The sequence below is a fragment of the Nansenia antarctica genome (genome assembly GCF_963989245.1).
Source record: "Nansenia antarctica genome assembly, chromosome: 4".
Lineage (NCBI taxonomy): Eukaryota > Metazoa > Chordata > Actinopteri > Argentiniformes > Microstomatidae > Nansenia > Nansenia antarctica.
The window spans coordinates 3365960-3384047 of record NC_137689.1 but is presented as its reverse complement, the minus strand read 5'-3'; positions in this window follow the sequence as shown (position 1 = coordinate 3384047).

The following is an 18088-nucleotide window of genomic DNA, read 5'->3' as shown; positions in this document are numbered from 1 at the left end:
AAGACGTCAATTACGGTCACAGTATAAATGCTTTATTTCAGAAGGGAGAGGCCAGCGCTGTACAGTATGTTGCCTCCGCATACTGTGCACATACAGTACGAGCATGCCGTGCGTAATATAATGACATCAACATCTGTCATTCCTGCAGTCTTCCAGCGACCCCTCTGTAATACTTCTCAACTCACAAGCGGAGGTATTGCCGTGTTTATTCAGAAAATAATCATGCACAAGCGTGTTACTTTCTTCTGCAGAGAAGCGCGCTGACCTCCTTCTCAGGACTTCCATAATAGCATAGCGCTAATGACTCAACGCAGCCGGTTCTTAAAGGGAATGGCACCTGGCACGCTGATTGGATTGATTGAGAAGACGCCCAAAACACACCCATGACTAATTTCCTTGCTTAGCGCCGGGTTTTAGGCGCCCACTACAGCACGCATAATAGCAAAGTGGCCTTGACCACGCCTCCACATCTTAAGTTTAGATCTACCGCCTCGTCTTATTGATGAAGTGCATAATAGGGCCCCCAGAGTTCTAGAGTTCTATGAATGAGAGATCCAGAGTTCTAGAGTTCTATGAATGAGAGATCCAGAGATCTAGAGTTCTATGAATGAGAGATCCAGAGTTCTAGAGTTATATGAATGAGAGATCCAGAGATCTAGAGTTCTATGAATGAGAGATCCAGAGTTCTAGAGTTATATGAATGAGAGATCCAGAGTTCTATACATGAGAGATCCAGAGTTCTAGAGTTCTATGAATGAGAGATCCAGAGTTCTAGAGTTATATGAATGAGAGATCCAGAGATCTAGAGTTATATGAATGAGAGATCCAGAGTTCTAGAGTTACATGAATGAGAGATCCAGAGATCTAGAGTTCTATGAATGAGAGATCCAGAGATCTAGAGTTCTATGAATGAGAGATCCAGAGTTCTAGAGTTATATGAATGAGAGATCCAGAGTTCTAGAGTTCTATGAATGAGAGAATGAATGAATGAACGAATCCAGATGTCTTGTGAAGAAGTGATCCTTACTGAAGTTTTAGGGAAGTTTCTCTTCCGGACAGCAAGCGTATCACTAGTCAATCAATCGTTCAATGTGTTCTCCTCCTCTACTAAGAACATATGTCTGTGGCGCAGGAGGTAGAGCCAGCGTCTAATGATCGCAAGGTTGACAGATCGGCGGTTTGAACCCCGGCTGGCCACATGTCGAAGTGTCCTTGGGCAAGACACTGAATTGCTCCCAATTGCTCCCAATGAGCGGGCCAGCGCCTTGCATGGCAGCTCACAGCCATGGGTGTGTGAATGGGTGAATGAGAGGCCGTTGTAAAGCGCTTTGGAATAAGGCGCTAAATAAGTCAGTCCATTTATATGGCTAAGTCACATTCAAGTCATATTACATGATAATAAGAACAAGCCATTCTCTAATTACATCCACTTTCAATGGTTCCACACTTTATTTGGCCTGGTTAGGAGGCATAATGGGAACCAATCTCCATTCTAAAGTAATTGCAGTTTAATTGCGCCTGTGCATGCATGCATGCACGGGTGTTCATGGACATTTGTGCACAGATATCCAAATATTATGTGAAGAACGAACACTCCAGGGGTGGTGGAAAATTCCCTAGACATTTTTCCACACCTGCTGTTTTTCAAAAAGAAGCTAACAGTGGTGAACTGTATGTGAACGGATGCAATCTGACCGACTACATTCTCCAGTTCGCTAGGCCCTTGTCTGAGAATGGGATTTTAATAGCGCTTTCAGCTCGTTGCCCTTCTTTGTGTGAAATCATCAAAAGTAAACTTTCTTTTATTTGGGCGGAGGAGGTGGCAAGCATCACTTAATAATGGTGTATATGGATGGTAACAACTGGAGGTTTTTCCTTTTATTATTATCTTACCTCAGCTACTACAGCAGCAGCAGCAGACTGAGCTGTTCCCTCCTGAGGGGGTTTGACTGTCGATAATAACAATCACTAACACAGAAAGAGGATAAGAAAAGGGTTTGTACTGAGAGCCGAGGTTGTGAGAGACAGATTGTGTAGCCGAGAAGGTGTGTTTGAATCAGTAAAAGCATTTTAAGAGCATTCGTTCATCGGCTCTCAGATAGGCAATTTTCTGTTTCCCATCTGCAACCCTCTAGGTAAGTAAATGGACTGACTTATATAGCGCCTTATTCCAAAGCTGCTTTACAACGGCCTCTCATTCACCGGTTCACACACACATTCACACACCGATGGCGAGGTAGGCAAGCTACCATGCAAGGCGCCGGCCCCGCCCGGCCCGCTCATAGGGAGCAATTTGGGGGTTCAGTGTATTGCCCAAGGACACCTCGACACGTGGCCAGCCAGGGTTGCAACCGCCGATCTGCCGACCTTGTGATCATTAGACGCCGGCTCTACCTCCTGAGACACAGCCTCTACCTCCTGAGACACAGCCTCTACCTCCTGAGACACAACCTCTACCTCCTGAGACACAGCCTCTACCTCCTGAGACACAGCCTCTACCTCCTGAGACACAACCTCTACCTCCTGAGACACAGCCTCTACCTCCAGAGACACAGCCTCTACCTCCTGAGACACAGCCTCTACCTCCTGAGACACAGCCTCTACCTCCTGAGACACAGCCGCCCTGTACGTCGCAGCCGTACCATCGGTTCTCAAGTCTACTTACTACACCAGCTTAAAACAAGAGGCTCTCATTATTGTTGTAGTCATATATTTGTACGAAAAATTATCTTGATTTGTTCTCAAACCACTGCCAGACAAAATGTATTATTCTGAATGCATCATTTAGAATCATCACTTAGGTTTTAAATTTCATGTAAACACCAAAAGTATAAAGGTCTTGATGAAAATCCTCATCAAATTAAGTAATTGTTGATTGTAGTGTTGTCATGACGATAAAGAGCATAATCAGGAATGGTTTTGATGATTATTATCTGCCTTCGTTTGGCTGATTAGCCTAGATGTTGTATTCATTGATGTTATTATATTTCATACAATTTTTTAACCCTAAGTTCACAGTTAAATGGTAAATGGACTGTACTTACAGTATATAGCGCCTTTTTTGCTGCTCCAAAGCACTTTACAACGGCCTCTCATTCCCCCATTCACACACACATTCACACACCAATGGCGGCAAGCTGCCATGCAAGGGGCTCGAACCGCTGATCTGCCAACCTTGTGATCATTAGACGGCGACTCTACCTCCTGCGCCACAGCCTAAAACAACATTTATTATCCTATCAATACCATCAATATCATGAATAAAGTACTGGTAACAGAGTATTAAGTTGTCCCTGCTAATATCCCGATGTCCATCGAATATCACAGCCCAAATACTTCAGGGCTTTGATGAATAATGGATAAAATCAACGTTTTCATCAAAGAATGAATTGTAGTGTAAATATGTGTTGATATACACGGCCTCAAGGCAGGTTAACACCCGAAAGGCTTCAAGGTTGTTGGGATTTTTCTTTTCAGTTAGATTTGATCAATACTAGCAACCCATTCCGAATGCATGACTATCCTCTGAAGAGATTCCTTTATTTCATGTCTTTCAGAAAACCCGTTGAAAAGGTGCGTTACAGTATGAGTTTATCTGCTCCCATCTGATTTGCACAGCAGGATGGTGAGGATCATAACAGTGTAGATTTCTTCACACTTCTGCAGTTTGATGTTTTCAGTGGTGTGTCTGTAAACATCCTGGTCCTCTACATTTTAACATCCACCCACCGTGGCCTTCCTTCAAACCCAGCCACCCGTATTAATATTAATTACATATTGAACAACGCTAATTGATTTTTTTTTTTTTTTTTTTTTTATTTGTTTTTCAGATTTTATCCCTTTTTCACCCAATTTGGTAGCCAATTTAACCCAACTTAGCATCCAATTATCCCCTGCCTATTGCATGGGATCCGCCGCACGACCCCGTGGCCGGCAGTCCCAGAGGAGGGCGCCAGGCAGACTAGGCTGACTGGCTCCTCGAGCCCAGTACCGTTATTCCGGCACCCAGGGGGCGGTGTTGCGCGACGGATCCTAGTCCAGAAATACTCCTATACCCCCCTCGGAAGCGGCCGGCCAATATGCCGCTTCCCGTGTGCCTCGGCCATATCTGGATCTGGCGAGCCGGGATACGAACCCCGGCCCCGGTGGGCAGCATGCACTAGCGGCCAGTGCGTAGACCGCTACACCACCGCGGGGCTTGAAATGTATTTAATACTTGGTGGAGAAGCCTTTGTTTCCATTGACAGCTTCAAGACGCTTCCTGTACGGAAAAAAACAAATGCTTCTCAGTGATCAGGTGGGATTTCAGCCCATTCTTCAATAAAGTCAGTCTTTAAATTGGAAGATTGTGGAGGGCTCGCTGGTGAATCTTGATCTTCAGTTCCTTCAACACATGTTCTATTGGATTTAAGTCTGGCGATTGACTAGGCCAGTCCAACACCTTTATCTTCTTCCTCTTGAACCAGTTGAGAGTCTCCTTTGCAGTATGTTTTAGATTGTTGGAAGATGCTGGAAGATTCACCTGTGTCTCATCCTCATCATCCTGGTACTTCTCAAGAATTTCCCGGTATATGGCTCCATTCATCTTCCCTTCGATCATTTGGATTCCACCAGTACCATGTGAAGAGAAACAGCTCCATACCATGATGCTTCCACCTCCGAACATCATTGTAGGTCTGGTATTTTTAGGATCATAATGCAGAGCCATTTCTCTTCCAAACATGGTGCTTTGTATTGTTAGAGAAGAGTTAGATTTATGTCTTGTCTGACCAGACTGCATTCTCCCAGTAATCTACAGGCTTCTCCAAATGCTCTGTGGCAAACATCAAACAAGCTTCAACATGCCTTTTCTTCAGTAACGGAGTCTTCCGGGGTGATTGTGAATGGAGAACGCGGGGGTGGAGTGCTTTGCCTATTGTTTTCTTTGTGACAACTGTACCCACTGCTTCCAGGTCTTTCTGGATCTCTGCTCGAGTGGTCCTTGGTCCTTGGCTCTTGGGCTACTCTTCTGACTAACTTTCTGACTGGTCCGAAATCTTGCGAGGAGCTCCTGTGCGTGGCTGGGTGATGGTTGAGTGATGGTCCTTCCACTTGCGGATAATGGCCCCAATGGTGATTATAGGAACAACATTTTAAGAGTTGAGAAATCTGTCGTTAACCAGTGCCATTACTATGCTGCTCAACAATCTTGTTGCAGAGGTCTTGGTAGAGCTCTTTGCCTCTACTCGTCATGAGATGCTTCTTGCAGGAAAGCTTGGTGACAAATTATTTGTTTACTTGCATTCAGAGGTGGATACAGACACCAATAGCAGACTCCAAAGGCAAACACAAAGCCTAAAATCAATACCGGCCATTGACAGCTCTCTAATGCCTGCACACATGATGTGATAATACTAGAAACACCTGTCAAGGCCATTTTACAATACTACTGGTTCCCTGAAGTAGGTAGACGATGTATACAAACGGTTGTCATTTCTAAATGGTGAAAGCAATCTGAAAAGAACCCACATTGAATTAAAGCTGAGAATCTCTGTGTTAAGTTAACCTTATAGAGATTAGACAGGCGTCAAAGTTATGATCCCTAGCAACAGTTAACCTGAGCAGTTGATAACAAACGCTAAATATGTTCGTTTTTTGCCCAAGGTTTACTAACTCTGCAGGTGAGGAACATTGAGCAATTTATTCAAATGTATCATTTTTAATACCTACTGTATAAGAATCGTTTTTAAAACGCCCTGCCTGACATTACATTTAGTGTTGTTATTGATTCTCTCAGTCAATTCCCAAGGTGAAATAAATACTTCAGACAGCTTTACTGCAGCATAAGCAGCCCGGTTTACGTGTGTGTGACCTCAATGCGTTATTGCTTAGGGAGTAGGGAGACCAGTGGTCTTACGGATGGCAATATGCTGTAATATTCTGATTATTATCATACATCGCCCCATGGAGAAATATACAGCACGACAACCTGGTGTTTAGCCCTTGTATGAAAATATCCTGTTGCCCCACCTAGTAGATCAAAGACCAGAGACATCACAGCTCATGGATGTAAAGGGATAGATCACATATCTGGCTCCTTTTTACCTAGGAAAGAACAGAAGAATATATGGACAAGGACAGACTTCAATCCACACTGTTTCTGTTCACCTTGGCACTGTTACAAACTGAAAACGGTTAGCATGTTTAACCAAAAACCAATCGGAAGTCAATACCTTAGCATGTTTGAAATGTCACTCCCAAACGATCCTAATTTCTCTGAAAAAGACTCAATAACGTGATTTGGGCGTGACATTTCAAACAGGCCTCATTAGGTTCATTTTAATTAACCCTCCTTTGGGGTGTTGGTTAAATATGCTGACCATTGGCGGTTATTGAAGTCTGTCCTTTCAGGGGCACAAGGAACCAAATTGTGTGGCGTGTGATTTTGAAATGTGGGCGAACTCCCCTTTTTAACCAGCAGATAAAAAGTGTAGATGCTTGAGTCACGGCAGTGACAAACACCTCCACCTCCTCTGTTTGCCCTTGGAGAGAGAGAGAGAGAGAGAGAGAGAGAGAGAGAGAGAGAGAGAGAGAGAGAGAGAGAGAGAGAGAGAGAGAGAGAGAGAGAGAGAGAGAGATGTACCGAGGAGGAAATTGAGGGTGGTGGTGGAGGTGGTGGCGGGGGTGTGGGGGGTGTTGAGTGGGTGGGGGGAGCGAGTAAATCAAAAGGGGGTTGTGTGGATTTCCCAAACCAAACAAGTTGTTCCAAGCTGTGTGTAATTCACCCTACAGATGATGGGTTTTACAGCTTCTCCTGCCCCGTGTTATATCCAGTGGGGATCGCTAAATCTGTCAGGGAGAGAATAAATTCCATTCCCCCCACCCCCCCCCACCCCCACCCCCACTTCCATAATTTCATTTGCCTGTGGTGCCAATGGTGCATCAAATGCTGCTGACTTCTCCGGCGGTGGCGGAGAGAGAGAGAGAGAGAGAGAGAGAGAGAGAGAGAGAGAGAGAGAGAGAGAGAGAGAGAGAGAGAGAGAGAGAGAGAGAGAGAGAGAGAGAGAGAGAGAGAGAGAGAGAGAGAGAGAGAGAGAGAGAGAGAGAGAGAGAGAGAGAGAGAGAGAGAGAGAGAGAGAGAGAGAGAGAGAGAGAGAGAGAGAGAGAGAGAGAGAGAGAGAGAGAGAGAGCCCTAGCGTGTTGCTGCTTTGCCTTGATGCTGTCGCTCGTCGCTCGCTAGCAAACCAAACCAAGCCCCGGAGTAAATCCCACCTGTCCCACATGAGCTGCTCCATCAACCACAAAGAAATCCATTATCCCCGGAATGTTTTAAGGGGGCTAATGGAGTCCCTTATCTTTATTTTGCACTGGAAAAAATTTAATTACATGGCATAATAAAAAAGTTCCCCGGTTTATCACCCCAGAACCCACATTTACATATCTATGCGTTTTTAGGAGGCTGAATGCATTTGTACCAACGTTTTGTGAAGGCATCTGGGCTCGACGTGTGTGTTGCCTCACAGTGCAGTGTTAAAGGGAAGGCTGTCAATCACGGTGTTGTTCTTGCATGTGTTATTGCACACCGGAGCCACCTCTGAACACAAGAGTTACTATCGACAAGATAAGGGAAAATAACAAGCATCTGAAAGTCTTTTTTTGCTTTTTTTCCACACCGACAGGGTAGTTTGTGTGAGACCTGCTGCTGTGATTCTTTTATATTTTCCATATTTTTTTTATTCTCCCCACAGAGCACACGGGGCGACATTTGGAGTGTTGTAGGAGCCAGAAAAAAACAACACATAATTGGCACTGTGTGCTAAGATATAGTATGTGTGATGTGTACAATAGAGATTTGGAGATCAAGCAGTGTGCTTTTTTTTTGCATTGTGCTCCTTCCTGCTGCACTGAACATGTCATTACAAGCTTTTCCCACAATCCATTGCTCTTAATGATTTTCTTTCTTTTTTTTTTTACTTTAGTTCCTTTCGCAGGTTATTGCAATCCTAACAGGGGTAGTAGAGAGCGGACTGAATCCCTTCAGCAATAGGCTGGTGCAAGTGAAACTAAAATAATTACTAGTCACATTTTTCTGCAAGGGATGGGGAAAGAAAAAAGCTGAAATGTGTTTGGTTTTTAATTTGTCCAGAAGCATATCTTAACATGACACGTCTATTTAAGTACGTATATGCTATGAATTCAATATAGGAGCAGCTCATTAAAGCACACAACATCTTCCCTCCTCGACTGTGAAGGTCTCCATGGTGATTAGAGAGCGAGGTGAAGTAGGAGTGTTGCCTTTCCCCGCAAAACGTCTACACAGAGGTTTAGTGTCTTAACTCAGCCTCTCCTCAGAGTGAGGATAAGAAAGGATATGGCACACTATTATTACTATTATTATTATTGTTACTGATTATACAGTGCCCTGCGTAAGTAATGGGACAGTGAAGCATTTTCATGTTCTTCTTTTCACTGTACACTCCAAACATTTCAGATTTTAAATCAATCAGTTCCTATGAGGTTTAAAGTAGATATTAAACACTTTTATTTGATGTTGTTAATGTGCATATTGGTTTCACCGTTTTTGAAATGCTAACACTGTTTATTGCATAGTCGTCGTCCCCCCCCCCCCCTCTTTGACAGGGTACCCAAAAGTGATGGTACAATTGCCTTGCCTGACAGATAGTTCCATCACATCATTTGTGCAGTCATATTAAGAATAACAGAGCTCTCAATGTCTAGTATTGATTCTAGGATCTAGTTTTGCCTTTGGAGTCCTGCTGTGGGTGTCTGACAACATGAAGACCAAAGACATGTCAATGAAAGTCAGGGCAGCCATTATGATGTGTTTTGGGTCGTTGACCTGCTCTATGATGCAGAGCCTCTCTAGTGAGTTTAGAGGTATTTTCTTGTTCTTGGGCTGACAAGAAGATGTTTCTGTACACTTCAGATTTCATCCGGCTGTGGATAGTAGGCAGGCAGTTCCTTTTTTCTCCACACTTTCCTCCATTGCCGTCACCCTGGTACATGACAATCTTTGCGTCTCATCTGTCCAAAAGAGCCTTTTTTCCAGAACGTTGCAGGTAAACTGTAAACTGGCCATCCTGCTTTTGTGGCTTTTTTTTTTTTTTAAGTTGAAAGAAGTTCTGCAGTTGCTTGTTCCTCGTGTTCGCACAGAGTTGGGGAAAAAAGCCTTCTAATATGCTGTCCCCCTCTGCTTGGAACCTCCAGAAAGATTTAAACCTAAAAAAACGGATCTCGTACGACGCCTTTAGTGGAATCTTGAAGGACCTTGAAGAACGGGACAGTACTAGAGACAGTACTAGAGAGTGTCTCTGTACTTAATGCAGCCACCTATGCATTCCTGATACTGCCTTATGTTCATCGTTTTATACTGTATGTCTGAAACCTAAATGTATCTGTCTTTATATGCTACCCTCTTGGCCAGGTCTCTCTTGGAAAATACATTTTAAATCTCAATGAGTATTCACCTGGTTAAATAATTTAAAAAAAAGAAAAGTTCAAGTTCTCAACTTTGCAGGATCCTTTCAATACTTTTGTTTGCAAACAGTAAACTGGCCATCCTGCTTGTTGTCTGTTTTTTCTTTCATTCATTTCAATGCATTTTTCAGACATCCGCTGTAGAAGTCTGCGTTGGTTTACAGACATTTTTTTGTCAGACATTTCATAATGGCTTCCATTGACTTTCATTGGATGTCTCTTTGGTCCTGGTGTTGACAGACATCAGTAGCAGACTCCTTAGTTAAATGCAAAGCCTGCAAAGCACAAAGGATATGAGGGACTACACCTGACGTTCCATAAACACCTGTCAAGCCAATTTTCCAATACTTTTGGTGGGGGAACTATGTAGGAAAAAGGGTTGTAATTTCTAAATGTTGAAACAAATCAGAAAAAAAAGAAAACACTGAATTACAACTGTGATAAAGCTCTACTTTAACATCATCTTAATTGTTTGAAATCCAATTTGTTGGAGTATAGAGCTAAAAGAACATCAGGGCCAGACTGGGAAAATCATTCAGGCGGGAAATATAGCACCAGTAAGGCCTCTCAGGGGCGGCTGTGTCTCAGGAGGTAGTCTAATGATCGCAAGGTTGGCAGATCGGCGGTTCAAACCCCGGCGGGCCACATGTCGAAGTGTCCTTGGGCAAGACACTGGACCCCTAATTGCTCCTAATGAGCGGCCCGGCGCCTTGCATGGTAGCTTGCAGCCATTGTTGTGTGAATGTGTGTGTGTGTGAATGGGTGAATGAGAGGCCGTTGTAAAGCGTTTTGGAATAAGGCGCTATATAAGTCAGTCCATTTATTTTTAAGCAGGGGGGTCCCCCACCAGAACATTTTAGTTACAAAGACTTCGTTTCAGAATGAGAATCATAATTATTTTGATTGACAAAGGCAGTGGAAGTCCCAGAGTCAGTGAGAGGCAGGGGGCTTGTTTGTGAGCCCCACTGCCATGGGGAAGAAACTGTTCAGGTGGCAAAAGGTTTTGGTCTTGATAGACTGTAACCTTTTACCGGATGGAAGTCTTTGAAAGAGGTGGTGACCCCGGGGTGGGAGGGATCAGCCATGATCTTCCCAGCTCTCTTACTGGTCCTGGAGTGGGAACAGGTCCAGGACAGATGGCAGGTTGCAGCCGAGGTCAACCTTCTTGGCTGACCTCATAATCCGCTGTAGTAGTCCGCCTCTGTCCTTGGCAGTGGAGGCAGCGAACCAAATGGTGATCGATGAGCTGAGGATGGACTCGCTGATGGACGTGAACTGGCAAGGTTGTGTGTCAATGATCCGCCTACAGGTGGGCTCAGGTGTACGCTCAGCTGGGACAGCTGGTCCTGGAGAAGAGCTGGGATGCTGGTATCGAATACGGAGCTGAAGTCCACACCCAGGATCTGGTGCATTCTGGGGGATTTTAGTGCGTGTGAATCACAACCTAATGAGCCAACAACTGCTTAGTACAATGCACTGATATGAACCTCAAATAAAAATGTACCTCAACGGTACATATCATTAAGGAGGGAGACTACACAAGGACTAACGTTTAATCAATATGTATTAATCAATATCTCTCTCCAAAGGCTCCTGCCTAAATAGCACTACACGTGCACTGCTACTCTCTCCACCTATTGAAAGAACGGAGAAAGAGCATAATACCCTATTCAGTTTACTGATCTACACTACCCATCAAAAGTTTGAGTACACCTGTTTAAAACAAAAACATTTTTTACCATAAAAACACCCTAAATCTGAACTAGCGGGCTTCACTTTTCTCGTTCATTTCTCACTACTTCCGTGGGACTAACGACGCTACGCTCTGCACCTACTCAGGCTTGGCCTGAAGAAAAAAAAACACGAGCCTGGCCTGCTTCTAAATGCAGTCGTCTGACTAGGGACAAAAAAACATAAGAAATGAGCAGGCCGGCCAACCAGGGAAACTCCCTGTGCTCCCGGTGGCCAGTCTGGGCCTGCTCAACATGCCTCCTCTGTTTCTTATGGAGGGCACTGTCAATATATACAAAATAAGTTAGAGCAGGCTAACACTGTTTATTAAAGTGCCAAGTATCAAGGGAGACACAGTTGGGCTTTGAGCAGTTGGGCTTTGAGCAGGCTTTGATTGGCCAGTCTGGGCCTGCTCAAGATACTTCCTCTGTTCAGTACCTATGGAGGGCACTGTAAATATATACACAAGAAGTTAGAACAGCAAACACTGTTTATTAAAGTGCCGAGCGTCAAGGGAGACAAGACTCCAAGCGGAGTTTAGAGCAGTTGGACTTTTAAACAACAGCTGTTGTTGTGTCGCTAGGTGTCGCTAGGTGTCGCTAATCCTCAAAAAATGGAGGTAATAATAACCCCAATCCCTCTCCCCCCCACCCCCCCTCCCCCCTCCCCCCCGCCCCTCCCCCTTAAAGACTCTAATAATTTCCGTTAATCTGATCCACCACTTACAGTATAGCCCCCAGTGAACTCTCCTCCTAGTCTCTTAGACTAGAGAAGATGCAAAGATAACGCTAAATACCTTATCACTTGCAATTGAAATTAGATTTTGTTGCTTAAGTGTGGATAGATTTCAAAACAGTTCCAGGCTATGTTTCTTCTCTGCGATACACTCTGTTGACTGACCTTGCTGGAGACATACAGCCTCTCACGGTGTTGACAAAAATAGCTTAAGGTGCAGAGTGAATCTAGTCCCTCATCCTACAAAGAACATCCCCAAATCATGTCAGAATGGCCCTTTCAAAATGATTTTCTCGCAATTTTTCTTCTGCATCCTCCTCAAAGTGTCACAGTGAAACCAGGAGAGCAATCGAGGATAGGGAACGAAGGAACCGCGGGTGAGAGAAATCATGGTTGTAAGAATTGAGATTGTCCTTGTTTATAAGATAAAACCACTGGGAAAGAAAGAGGCCGTAAATGGGGTCCAAATCTTTCAGAATTGCTTCAAAACCGACTGTCACACAGGCACGGGCGCAGGCAAGTTGTCCATGACAAAACGTCATGTTGTTTTGAAACAGGAGATGTGGATGAAAGGAAGTGCGGTTGTAAGAATCCAGATGTCCTTGGCCCTCACCAGGGTTTTATGTTTATAAGTCTGCTGTTGCTGAATACACACGCACACATGTACTCATTCTGTTATTATTGTAATAACTCCTAAAATGTATTTCATTGTAGGAATCGTCGATAAGTTGCAAAGGCTGGTATGTTGTTATAGCTTACTCTTTTGTATCTATTCATCCCCCTCAGGGTTCGAGTTATGTGGGAGCCAATGGGAGCTGAGCTCCCATAGAGATGGTCTGAGGCTCTCTGAGCTCCCATGAAGGCAGTAAAATCAAAAATCTGTGGGGGTCGCTAATAATACATTACCACAACTATTATTTGATCAAAATGTCAATGTAATGAATATTATTTAATTTATATTATAAATATTGTAAAATAAACACGTTTTTCAAAAGAACTACGCGCACCATTAATCTCCTGTGAATGACAGTTTGCCTTTGACTGCCTGCACTTCACCACCAAGACACCATGGGGCGCAGTAGAATATTGTGCAACAGCAAAAGGTTGATTAATCAGCTGTGCGGTAAACCGTTGGAACACACAGTGCACAGCTGATTAATCAATTAAACCAATAGAGTGAGACACCAGTTGCCTTTCAGGAAGTAGTGAGATCGTGCACCTAGCCTATTATTGAGAAGCAAACATTCATTCATTAGCTATACAGGAGTATATACATACAGTAGCTACCATGCCGCCCAAAAAAAGGCCACTGCTGCCGACCGGGTCATCAAGCCTAGAAAATGTCGGGTTTTTATCAAAGAAACCTGCTATGACACCTAACGTTAGCCCTGCTGCTACTACTGTTACTACTACTGCTGCTACTACTGAGGACTCTGCTACCTACTGAAAACAGACCACTCAGCCTACTGAAAACAGACCACTCAGCCTACTGAAAACAGACCACTTTGGTCTATCTTGTCTCCGTAAAGGTAAGGTGGCTTTTACTTTTTACTAACCTAGTGTACTAACCTAATGTATTTTTCGCTCCTTCTGTATAGCAAAAATAACAAAATTATTGGCCGAGATACATGTGTGACTATCGCTTTTATAGCTGTTGTTTCATGTGGGGCTGTTGATGTGGTGAAATGAGTAGCCTGCAGCTGTAGCGTCAGGATATGTTGGGATTTGAGGATGAGGATGATGTTTCTGTACCGGTACCGTTTTTAAAGTATCGATTTGTCACCGGTATCGAATAAAACCCAAACTGTACCCAACCCTAACTATATGTTTACATGCCAACTAATTAGCTAATTCATTTCTTTCATTTAGAGCTGAGCGGAGCAACAGAGAGACGGACAACAGGACAGCAACAGAGAGACAGACAACAGGACAGCAACAGAGAGACAGACAACAGGACAGTAACAGAGAGACAACGGGAGAGGAGAGCAATAGAGACAGAACTGAATGCACTGAACCTTTTTTTTATTCTTTGCATTATTAACACTGTTGTGTTATTGTGTTATTAAAGTGTTTAAGTGTTTTATGGTAAAGCATTATGAGTGGTGTGTGTGTGCAGGGTGCTCGTGAGTTGTATATTTTGGGGAGGGGGGAGGCTTGTGTATGGGGGCGGGGGGTCCTCACACAAAGGAGTAGCCTAGGGCCACTGACCACCTTAATCCGCTACTGCCTATAGCTAATTAAAACTTGTAAGTCCCATCGCTGTGTGGGCATGATTCGCGCGTGCATGAGAACATTTCGCACTGTTATTTTGGAGACCCCCACAGAGTTCAGCTTATAACTCGAACCCTGATCCCCCTAGTGTAGACCTTTCCAGAGTCCCATCTGGTAGAAAATTGGACGTGGTTCTTAAGAAGAATAAAAAGAAGAAGATATACTTCTATTGATCCCCGAGGGGAAATTATCTTTACTGGCCCCCCTGTAATAGCGGAATATGTGTCACAGCAAAGTGCACTTTACTTGCCTCCTGGATCTCCCCGCTATGGCTTGGGTCGAACCTGGCCGGAGTGCTTTGAGAAGAACTCACAGTTTAATTGGATGGTCTACTCTACACACCCTCTCTCTCACATGCTCATAGTTCAGGGGTGGGCAATACTTTTCACTGGAGGGCCACGTTAAGCACTTTGGTACACCGTCATAGGCGACAGGCCACACAGGCAGAGAAACTCACACTTGAGGAGTGTGTCACATGAAAATGATAGATACGCACGTTGGCATGTGATATTTCATGTAAAAATCTCCATGTAAAATCTCCACGTTCCCTGTACGCTGGAGAGGCTGTTAGTATTTACTGTATATTATAGTAATACTACTATCAGTATTTTATGGATGACGGTTGACTAACAGTAGGTGGTTCAGGAGGTAGAGCCGCCGTCTAATGATCGCAACGTCGGCAGATCGGCGGTTCGAGCCCCGGCTGGCCACATGTCGAAGTGTCCTTGGGCAAGACACTGAACTCCAAATTGCTCCCAGTGAGCGGGCCGGCGCCTTGCATGGTAGCTTGCCGCCATTGGTGTGTGAATGGGTGAGTGAATGGGTGAATGAGAGGCCGTTATAAAGTGCTTTGGATAAAGGTGCTGTATAAGTGCAGTCCATTTACCATTTAGTAGGCTAATCGGGGTAATGTAACATTGCTCATGTCATGGCCAATTGTTGAACTGACTGGAATAAAATTAAAATCATATCAAATCAAATTAAAATCATCAAGTAATGGAACAGTGATTCACTTCCTTTCTTTGTTTGTCTCTATAGCCTACTCCAAAAGTTTGGATATGAAATCAATCAATTACTATAAGGTTAAAGTACATCAATCTTTAATTGATGATATTAATATAAATATTGGTTTCACCATTTTGAAATGACAACACAAATCTTATCTGCCAAAAACTGCTCTGATTGGCTCGTCCCCATGAAAAGCCAATCAGCACAATCTTGGCAGATTTCTGTGTCTCTTTCTGCTTCACCAGGAAGTGGCCCAGCTGCGTGTGATGATGATGATGTCACACAGCTGACTCAATCTTTAAACGACTGCGCTCAATTCATACCCTCGCCCCCTTCCACTTGAACCCACGCCCACTGATGTTTCCAAAATGTTTGTAACCATGACCGAGACCTCATTACCCATGATTCCCGTGTGGACAAACACAATCCTAAAGATGGCGCCGGCCCATCTGCTGCCTCTCAGGAGGGAGTCAGAGTAGCGCTCTGCCAGGGGGGCTTGCTTAACTCCTTGATGATCATCTTCCGTTTGAGGAACATCTGTCACTGATTGTCGGCAAAACGTGTGGCTCAGCCGGTAGAGCGGGTGTGTGATTATCGCAAGGTCGGTGGCTCGTGGCGGTTCGAACCCCGGCTGGCCGCGTGTCGACGTGTCCTTGAGCGAGGCACTAAACTCGTAATTGCTCCAGCAATTGTCGCCTTCTATGGCTGTGACCCCCTGCCTAGAGCATAAATACATCTCGTTGTACTCTGTGTAATGACAAAGGTTGAATGAATCATTATTATTATTTCATCATTATCGTTATTATTATTAAATGAAGCAATAAGAGATAGCTCCCATCCAAAGGGCATCTTTAAGAACATGTGTTTGTTTAACAAGGTGGGATTCAAGTTATTTATTTAATTACAAGGATATTCAAACAGAGGCTATTTCTACTGTTGATCCGCAAGAGCAGTCTACCGCGTCTACGGCTACTGCTGATTGCACATCTTATGCTATCGCTACTGTTAACTCAGCATTGTTGCTATGGTAAACATCTGCTTCACTGAGTGTGGAGAACAGTAGGTTAACTGACCTCTGTAAGGAGACAGTCAGTTGACAGTGATATGGACTGATAACCTCACACGTGACGTGATTGTCAGCAACCTGCCATGCAACCAAAATCACAATCTTCATAACTCACATACAGTACTTTAGGGCTGCAAGGGAGTTTTCCTGGCTACACAGTGTACAGGTTTTCTACTTTTGCCTGCTTGCGGCTCTGTCAGTATGTAAAGCGCATTGAGTCGCATCTTGTGAGAAATGCTCTTCTATACAAATAACATTTGATTTGATTTGATTCATTTAATGTTGACAATGGTGGACATAATATGGTAAATGTTTCAATTATTATTAATCAGTTTCAAGATGACTGTGCAATAATCTCTGTCTTTTTAAAAATGAGTCACATGAAGACATTGTCATTTCTATCATGACCGTTATTACTAACAGTGATTTCATTCAAAGCTGCAATTGTCTCTTGGTATAATAAACAATGTTGACTTTAAATACAGCAGGGTTATGCTGCTTGCATGCTGCTGTGTAGGTCTGTAATAACATACAATCAAGAATAGCAGTATGAAACCTGGTGGTTGATGTTAAGCTCTTTAAATCTGAATCTGAAATCACAGACTCTTGTATTGTCTACCGTGACGGTGTCTGTTATAAAGGAGTGACTGTGTTCACTAGTTCTTCAGCACCTGCTCTCTTGTTTGTGATCAAGTGTAAGGGACACCAGCCTGTTATTAGTATAACTATCATTGTCAACCTTTCTAATGACAATGGGGGACGTTCATCCTTACTGAGTGTATAAGCACTCAGCCACCACTGGAATTAAATTTGCATTACCTTTCAGCAGAAGTGTCTTTTTTTTTCTCAGTGCTAATTGCCTCCTTGCATATATCAACTTCTTAATTGCTCACCTAAGTGGTCCTGACTCCTGCCTGGCCTGTCTGTCATTTGGCTGACGGACACGTGTGGTTATTATGCTTTGGACTTGATGAACGATTCAGCCCTCAAACCTGCCATCTGTATCAGCTGTGAAATGAGCCCGCTGAGCTATGGTGGTGACTTGTCGACAGTGCAATGTTGTTGTTTTTTTCTACACTGCTTTAGTTGGAAAGTGTCTCCATGATCAGCCTACCGTTGGCATTGATATCCCCCCAAATAATCCTTATAATAACTAGTAGTGCTTAATACGCACATTCACCTACAGTATCCCTGCTGACATGACACCCTGTTTTTTGCATCCCCCTCCTTGCTGAGCTCTCTTGTGAGATGTATTAACACACTCGGATGCTGTGTTGTGTATTTACTTCGGAATGCAGGATGATAGGATACCGTGAGTTTAGAATGATAAGGTTCTATCTCCGTTTAGGGCAGTTCAGAGATATTGAGCGTCAAAGTTTTTACATTCCATTATGTTTTGTGAGATGGAACCTTTGTATTTTATTAATTGCTAACTCAAAAATGTCAACATTTAAAAAATAACACCACACAGGCATTAATAAACACCTAATGGATCAGATCATGTAAAAAAACTAAATTTTGACCAACAATGGAGATAGAACCTTATAATTCTAACGTCACGATACGTTGTGCGTTGTCGGTTTTGAGTCCAAATAGGGCTGGCACTACCCAACACTAACCAGCACCATCCCCTCCTGCGGGACCAGTAATCCCCAGAGCTCGCCGGCATGCAGCGCTGAGGGGATGCGGTGCTCAAGCTCACTGACACTCAGTGGTTCCACGTACAGAGCAAATAAATCAACTCCACGTCTGTTTATAACCATTACAATTACGCGTCTGCGTTCTCCTTTTACGCACGTC